Source organism: Podarcis raffonei, chromosome 14 (genome assembly GCF_027172205.1).
Source record: "Podarcis raffonei isolate rPodRaf1 chromosome 14, rPodRaf1.pri, whole genome shotgun sequence".
Taxonomy (NCBI): domain Eukaryota; kingdom Metazoa; phylum Chordata; class Lepidosauria; order Squamata; family Lacertidae; genus Podarcis; species Podarcis raffonei.
In genome coordinates this window covers 52,979,735-52,988,867 of record NC_070615.1, presented here as the reverse complement: position 1 = coordinate 52,988,867, position 9,133 = coordinate 52,979,735, and positions in this window count along the sequence as shown.

The window sequence follows — 9,133 nt, the reverse complement described above, 5'->3', positions numbered from 1 at the left end:
TCTTCCGCCAGGTTTCTCTTCTGCCCACAATTATCAGTGCTGTTCACTAAAACTAGATTGCCCATCTTGACTCGGAGGCTCCCAGCATTAGTGCATGAACACTTATAGTCAGATGTTCTGCCTCTCTCTTCATGTGTCTTTGGCACGGGCTCTGGCCTCTCATTTGCTTTCCTGTGTCCCGGCACCCACCATGCCCAGTTTAATAATAATAATAATAATAATAATAATAATAATAATAATAATAAAAAATAAATAAATAAATAAATAACCCCACCCATCTGGCTGGGTTTTCCCAGCCACTCTGGGCGGCTTCCAATTGAATATTATAAACAGCTCCCCTGTTTGAATTTCCACCAGTTTTACCATCCTCATCCCAGAAAGGAAATCATTCATTCTTAGATTACCGCCATGCGCTCTGCGTGGGGCTACCTTTGAAGGTGACCAGGAAACTACGGTTAATCCACAATGTGGCAGCTAGACTGCTGACAGGGAGCGGCCGCCAAGACCACATAACACCAGTCCTGAAAGACCTATATTGTCTCCCAGTACCTTTCCGAGCACAATTCAAAGTGTTGACCTTGAAAGCTCTAAACGGCCTCGGTCGAGTATACCTGAAGGAGCGTCTCCACTTCCATCATTCTGCCCGGACACTGAGGTCCAGGGCCGAGGGCCTTCTGGCGGTTCCCTCACTGCGAGAAGCCAAGTTACAGGGAACCAGGCAGAGGGCCTTCTCGGTGGTGGCGCCCGCTCTGTGGAACGCCCTCCCACCAGATGTCAAAGAGAAGAACAACTAGAACAACTACCAGACATTTAGAAGACATCTGAAGGCAGCCCTGTTTAGGGAAGCTTTTAATGTTTAACAGACCACTGTATTTTAATAATTGGTTGGAAGCCGCGGCATCAATCCTTCTTCTTCTTCTTCTTCTTCTTCTTCTTCTTCTTCTTCTTCTTCTTCTTCTTCGAACCCTCCTCAGCGCCTGTCGGTTTCCCTGGCCCTATCAAGAATGCTTTACCGAAGAAATGCATCCATTTGGTAGAAGCAGTGACCTGCCCTGAGCCCAGGAGACTGCAGATACAAAGCCCACTGCCCAGCCCCCCCTTCTCCAGCAGACCCCCCTTATTTCCGGAGGAGGACAAAAGCGATGGAGTCCTCTGGGCCACTTCTGTCTCTTGGCCGGCAGGCAAGGCCTTCCAGAGAGGAAGACGAGCTCCTCTGCAAGGAGGCTGGGCAAGTGCCCCTTCTCCATAGGGCAAGCCCTTCCATGGGGCAGGGGCTGCTGGGGTTTGCTGAAGCAGGGCCTGGGGGCTGAGGGGCTCCGCTGAGTCTCGGCATGCAGCCCAGCCGGCCAAGCCCACCGCCCTGGCGGATACTGTTGCCTGACAAATGCCCAAAGATAAAAATGTCCCCCTAGCCAGCTGCGGATGCAGAGTCTCCCACTGCAGTTAATAGCACGGGATGCCAGCCAGCCAGCCCCTCCCTCCTCCCGGGCAGCCAGAGAATTCGGGCAGAGCAGGAGGATGGACTTTGCAGCCTGCCTTGGGTGACTGGCAGGCAGCTGGCTGGCACTCCCTCACCCTGCAGAAGCTGGCGCTGCCCAGAGGAATTCATGAGAACTGGAATTTTGGTGTAATCACTGTTTCACCCTTGTTTTTCTATCTTCTCAGAGCTGGGGTGGGAAAGGCTGTTCTCTGCCAGAGGAGACCCTGGAGGGCTGCTGCCAGTCAGAGTAGGCCACACTGGAGGGGCAGAGGGGCACAACCCACAACCCGTCTCTGGAGGGAAGCAGCGGCTTCCTGTTCCTACAGGCATTCTGTGGCTCACATTGTTCTGGAAAGGATAAAAAATATTTGCCACGTAGCAACTGGGAGGCACATAAGAAGGAAAGGCACATTGTGGGGCAGCAATTCATCTGTTTTTGTTGCAGAGCCAACCAGCCAAGTCTCAGGGGGGTCTTGGCCTGGAGGCAGAGTCCATGTACAAGGTCCAGTCTAGTCCTAAGGTCAAGACCATCTCAGTTCACGTAGTCAGAGGGTCCAGGGGTCAAGAAAGCCGAGGGTCCAAGGCATGGGCAGGCAAACTAAGGCCCGGGGGCCGGATCTGGCCCAATCGCCTTCTCAATCCAGCCTGCAGACGGTATGGGAATCAGCGTGTTTTTATATGAGTAGATTGTGTCCTTTTATTTAAAATGCATCTCTGGGTTATTTGTAGGGCATAGGATTCCATTCATTTCCCCCCCCAAAATATAGTCCGGCCCCCCACAAGGTCTGAGGGACAGTGAACCGGCCCCCTGCTGAAAAAGTTTGCTGACCCCTGGTCCAAGGTCACAAGGAGCAAGAAGCAGCAAGGTTTGGCCAGGAACGAGGAATGTTGTTTCCAGCAACTGACTGAGGCTGCAAACCCTGCTGAAGAAGCTGGAGCCAGCAGATTCACATCAGGAGCAAGAAGGCTGATCAGTAGCAGGCAGAGTCACTTTGCCTTCTTCTCCTTCAGGCTGCTGCTCAACAGGTGTAGCCGACTCCTGGCCCATGACAGTTTCTGGTGTTACTTGGACCACCAGGACCCGATCTGCAGGCCAGCTAATCTGACCTTGCTCTGGGCTGCTCTTCTGGGACCCCCACCCAAGGGAAGCTGGAGCACCAGTAAACAACTGGGGGGGCGGAACCCTGGCGAATTAATTTATCTCCCAGGGATCATTCTTTGCACTCATTTATTGATGACCAAATACAGTAGCTTTGACAACAATATTTGACAACCAAGTGGTTGCTTTTGGTCTTTGGCTTGGAAGTTCAGTACAGTCTCAATGCTACCGTGGGATCAACTGGCTTTTGAGGGTTCATCAAGTAGATACTAAAACAATTGCAGAATACCTGGGAGGCTGAAATCCCAGGTTGAACCATCTGCGGCCATTGCTCCCTGGCACCCTTTGCCCACCTCCTGTCGACTGGGGGCATCTGAGAGTGACAGGCACAGACTTCCTCTCTGCCACGTCCTTCAATTCTGAGGTGGCCTGGCTTAGAGCTGCCTTGCTGCATCTGTCACCAGCAGAAAGGCCCCATCCTGCTTGTCCCCTTGTTCCTCCTCCTCCTGTTGCTCCATTTCTGTGCTCCATCAATGCTTTTGTGCTCAACGGACACACTAGACTTCTCCTGGTCTGCCCCGCAGAGGACCTTAAGGTCCATGAATAACCATAGTTTAGAGGTCCTGGGCCCTAACGAAGTCAGACTATCCTCCACCACGGCCAGGGCCTTCTCAGTGATGGCTCCAACCTGGTGGAATGCTCTGTCCCAGGAGACCAGGGCCCTGCAGGATTTAACCTCCTTCCGTCAGGCCTGTAAGACAGAGCTATTCCGCCTGGCCTTTAATTTGAATTCAGCCTGATCTTTTATTTCCCTTCTCTTCCCTCCCCCTCCCCTTTTATGAAGATCACCCGCTCTGAGACCCCACAGCTAATTCTCCCCCGGCCTCCTCGCTGGCCCAAGTAGGACCAGTTCAGCCACCTAGCCCTGGGGATTATCTAATGCTTATTTCCCCTAAATTGATTTTTGAATTTTATTGTTATTCATGTTTTTATACTGCATTGACCTGAGTGCTCACTGGAAAGACAGATCCTGAAGCTGAGGCCAGACTTTGGCCACCTCATGAGAAGAGCAGACTCCCTGGAAAAGACCCTGATGCTGGGAAAGATGGAGGGCACAAGGAGAAGGGGACGACAGAGGATGAGATGGTGGGACAGTGTTCTCGAAGCTACCAGCATGAGTTTGACTGAACTGCAGGAGGCAGTGGAAGACAGGAGTGCCTGGCGTGCTCTGGTCCAGGGGGTCACGAAGAGGCGGACATGACTAAATGACTAAACAACAACAACAATGCTGCTTTTATAAGTAAGTGTTTTAAATTTGTTGTTAGCCGCCGTGAGCCTGGTTTTTGAACCGGGAAGGGCGGGGTATAGATAAAAATTTATTAATATTATTAGCCAAAAAAAAGCAGGGGAGCCCCAGCTGGATTTAGGGATCCTGGGACGGAGGAGGGGTGGGCACAGGACTTGAGGGCTTACAGTACATCCCTAAGAAGCATCTAATGAAAGTTCAAATAACCTGGCAGTCTCCCCCCTCCCTCCCCTGTTGCCCACCCCCTCAATTTCACTGCTGAAATGGATAAAGCCCAGAGTGAATTTTTGTTTTCTGGAAGCCCTGTGATTCTTGCTCCTTGCAATGCATGATTGGGCTCCAGATCCTTCAGGCTCCTGTGGGTGGATCTTGGGACTCAAAAACAGATCCCAAGCCAGCGCTGCCATTGGGCTGGGTCAGGGAGAGCTATTTGCAGAGAGATGGAAATCTCAGGCTTAGTTTCATCCTCTGGAAAGCCCCAGAAATGAGCAGGCAGGGAAAGAGGGAAGGAAGGGCTTCCACTGCTACAGCTGTGAGCCGTTTCGAGGGCGGCAGAAGAGGAGGCCAACATTCCTCTGCGCTGCCCCACCCTCCTCCCCGGAGCCTCGGCTGGACCGAAAGAGAGACTGAGGCACAGCAGAGGATGAAGGAAGCGCAACAGCACATTTCAAATTCAAAATGCTGGCTGATCTCCAGGGGCTTCAATTTCCAAGCAAGCAGCCTCCAGTCCCATCTGACGGTTTGCAGAGGGGAAGCGAAGCACTGGGACATCCACCCCCCACCCCCGGAGATGGCTGAAGGGACTGTCCTCTTCTTAGCTTGGCTCCTCTGTGAGGGGACGACGTTCCCTGTAGACATGGGGAAATCTGCTGGGAAGTTGCACAAACCCAGCAAATGCACAGCTGCCATGCGCTCTATGTGGGGCTACCTTTGAAGGTGACCCGGAAACTACAACTAATCCAGAATGCAGCAGCTAGACTAGTGACTGGGAGCGGCCGCCAAGACCATAGACCTCTGGTCCTGAGAGACCTGCATTGGCTCCCAGTATGTTTCCGAGCACAATTCAAAGTGTTGGTGCTGACGTTTAAAGCCCTAAACAGCCTCAAAGGCCCAGTATACCTGAAGGAGCATCTCCACCCCCATTGTTCAGCTGGACTGAGGTCCAGCTCCAAGGGCCTTCTGGCGGTTCCCTCCCTGCGAGAAGCGAGGTTGCAGGGAACCAGGCACAGGGCCTTCTCGGTGGTGGCGCCCACCCTGTGGAACGCCCTCTTGTAAGAAATCAAGGAAATAAACAACTATCTGACTTAGAAGACATCTGAAGGCAGCCCTGTTTAGGGAAGCTTTTAATGCCTGAAGTTTTATTCTGTTTTTAGTCCTCTGTTGGGAGCTGCCCAGAGTGGCTGGGGAAACTCAGCCAGATGGGTGGGGTATAAATAATAAATTAGGAATTATGATGATGATGATGATGATGATGATGAACATGGGTCTGCCCCAAAGGGAAGTGCCTTACCTACCGGGCAACCCTCCTCTTGCCAACTGCCCTGGTCGACCCAGGAAGGAGGGGGCAAAGTCTGCCTCGAACCACCTGGGTCATTCCCCCGAAGGCAGAGGTGGGAGATGCTCCACTGAATGCTCCAGGGGTCTTTTGTTGACCCCCAACTGTTGCGAAGGGCCTGCAAGGAGGAGCGGCCCTGATCCGTATGCTCAGAGACCAGGTCTCTCTGCTGGGAGACCCCTGAGCCACTCCCTTATCACCCAGGTGGGCTACAACTCAAAACGGGGAAAGCAAATTGCAGCCGCATGTTGGGCCCTGAGAACACACTTCTCAGGTGCCAAAGGCCAAGGTAAGGAGGGGGGTCTTCAGCCTGCGTTGGGGGCCAGATTCACCTCTGTGGGGAGGGAATGCTGCATTTAGGGGGCTGACCCAGAGAAGGCCACCTGAGCGGGTCTGTAGCATGGGTAAGCAAACTAAGGCCCAGGGGCTGGATCCGACCCAATTGCCGCCTTCTTCGCCGCCTTCTTCTTCTTCTTCTTCTTCTTCTTCTTCTTCTTCTTCTTCTTCTTCATACTTTATTTACAACATAGTCCACAACAACTCATACATACAAACACACCTACCACCATTGACAATTTAATTATCAAAATTAAACTCCTATCCCCTTACACAAAGAAAACATAACATAAAAATAAAACACTTCTTTTAATGGCTTCCTTATTTACCTCTTGTATACTGTTTCTTTTATATGTGATTATTACAATTTTTACTAATTATTACTGCAAAGTTTTTAAAGTCATAATCCAGCCCAATCGCCTTCTAAATCTGGCCTGCGGACAGTCCAGGAATCAGCATGTTTTTACATGAGTAGAATGTGTCCTTTTATTTAAAATGCATCTCTGGGTTATTTGTGGGGCATAGGAATTCGTTCATTATTTTTTTCAAAATATAGTCCTGCCCCCCACAAGGTCTGAGGGACAGTAGACCAGCCCCCTGCTGAAAAAGTTTGCTGACCCCCGGTAGGGACCCAAGCAGTCTAAGTTGCTTAGGGCTTTAAACACTTATGTGGGCACTTCAGATTGTCTTGACGGTGGGATCTGACCCCGATTGTTGTGGGGAATTCTGTGACCTACTGACTACAGCTTTGGTTTCCCTCCTTGTTCCGTCATCCATGATGATCCACTTGGACCTGCTTCTTACCTGGCACCAGATACCCTCTGCCCGCCTCCAACTGCACTTCTGGCCTCTTGACCCCAGGAGATTCCCGGGGAGCAAGGGAATTGCCTGCCCTGGCTCTGGCATGGCACTGCAGCCCAGAAGCTGCTCACGTGCCGGGTGGCACCTTTGCCCAGGACAGAACTGCTGCCCTGATCCCAATGCCCCTTGCTGGGCGGCAAGGCAGCCTGGCTCTCCTGTGAAACGGGTGCAGCGGCAGCCCTGGTGCCTTAGGAAGGAGGGAGGGAGGGAAGGAGGGCGGGCGGGCCTCACCCTGCTGCCTCGCTGGGAAAGTCCTTTGCTGAAAGGACAGCTGACGCCACTCTCAATGGGGACATTCTTGCGCTTCCCGCGGGGCCTCTCCCAGGGCCAGCCTTGGTCACAAAGGGACATTCACGCTCCTTTCCTTCCTCGCCATTCATGGTCAGAGGAGACCAACCTCGGGCAAAGGCCCACCCTCTCCGGCCCCCTCCGCGATGGCTTCAGCAGCAGCCGCTTCCAGCTTCCTGTGGACATAGCGGCCCAAGAGCCCTGGCCTGTCCCTGGGGAGAGGTGGGGGGGGGGTCAGTGTGCTGCTGCCCTCTTGGCCTGCTCAGGAACAGGGAGAGCAAGCTGTGCAGGAAGGAGGAGGCTGCGGGGACCACTGTGGCTGGAGAAGGGGGGCAGCCCAGGGAGGCTGACATGGAGGGAGAAAACAGCCGGGGGGGGGGCTACTAATCATCAATAGGAACTTGTCTAATCCTCTTTGAAAGCCATCCAAGTTTGTGGTTATCAGGAGCAAGTTCCATATTTTGACTATGCTAGGGTTGCCAGACTTCTGGAATTTCCCGGAAACAGCCAGGAAATGGTTGTTTGGAAACAGGTTCAATGTCCAGAAAAATCTGGACGTTGGAATTGTGGATTTTGGCGAATTTCCTTAAAAATACCCTCAAAAACTTCACTTTTTTCTGGGATTTTGCAAAGAGAAGCTCAACAACTTTGGGCAAAGCGACAACTTTTTGTGTTTGGTTTCACCTTTTTGAAATATGGCGCCCCTGGAGTCCGCGTGGTGTGAAGCACCCGCTTCCTGTTCTCTGTCTTGAATCTTCCAACGCTCAGCTTCCCTGATGCCCCCAAGTTCTAGCCCTGAGCAAGAGATAAGACCTTTCCCCATCCACCCACCCCAGGCCAGGCCGAGTCTCACACAGCTCCTCCACCACATTTCCTCTTCCTTGCCTTTCTCTCTGCTAAAAATCCCCCAATGCTGCAACCTTCCTTTGCTGCTCCTTCCCTGGACCACTTTGGCCGCCCTTTTCTGACCCCTTTTCAGCTCTGCAATAATATATCCTGTTGGAGGTGTGGCAGCCAGAGCAGAACGTGGCCAAGGGGGGGTGAATGCCTTTTCCATTCCGTTCCTCATGATCTGCTGCAGACGAGGTTGATGTTTTCCCCAGGCTCTCTGCCGGGACCCCGAGGTCTCACTCCCAGTCCGTCTCCTCCAGCTCCTCCATGAGCGTGGATGGGAAATTAAGTTTTCCAGTTCCAACATGCATCACTTTAGAGTTGCCTACATGAGCTGCAATACCTCAAGGACTGCCTCTTTCCATATGGACCTACCCGGACCCTGAGATCATCTGTTTGCCCTCCCTGTTTGCCACCACCTCGAGAAGTCCAGAGGGTGGCAACACGAGAACGGGGCCTTCTCTGCAGTGGCTCCCCATCTGTGGAATGCTCTCTTCAGGGAAGTTTGCCTGGCGCCTTCATTATACACCTTTAGGTGCCAGGCAAAAATGTTCCTTTTTAACCAGGCCTTTGGTTGATCTGATTTACAGCCTATGCCCTTAAAAAAATATATTTGTGGGTGGGGGCTATTGGGTTGTTGTTTTAAATTTTTATTAGGTATTTTGTGGTTTTATATATTTATTTTATTCTGTGAACTGCCCTGAGACCCCCAGGTATAGGGCGGTATATAGATTCAAATAATAATAATAATAATAATAATAATAATAATAATAATAATAATAATAATAATAATAATTTTGCTGCCCATTCACCCGGTTTGAAGAGGACTTTTGGAGCTCTTTGCAATCTCTTTTTGTTTTAACAACCCTGAACGATTTAGCATCGTCAGCAAACTTGGCCCCCTCCCTGCTCATGTTTAACTCTGGGTCATTTGTGGACAAGTTAAAAGCAGAGGCTTTATTACTGATCCTTGGGAGTCTCCTCTTCCAATTTTCCTCCACTGGGAGGACAGTCCACTTCTTCCTCCTTTCTGTTTCCTGTTTCTTCACCGGATCTCTCCTCTTACTCCATGACTGCAAAGCTTAGTCAGGAATCTTTGGTGACATACATTGCGGAAAGCTTTTTGAAAGTGCCCCATGCCAACCAGATCACGTTGACATGCTTGTTGAAGCTCTCAAAGAACTCTGATGGGGGGCAAGTAGTGGGTCTGAATTGGCCTCCAAGGCAGCTCCTCCCAAGCCATGCTCACCAGCCCCACGGTTTCATTACTGTGCGATCCCATGATGCCACGGCTGTCAGGTGGGCATCCCCGCCACT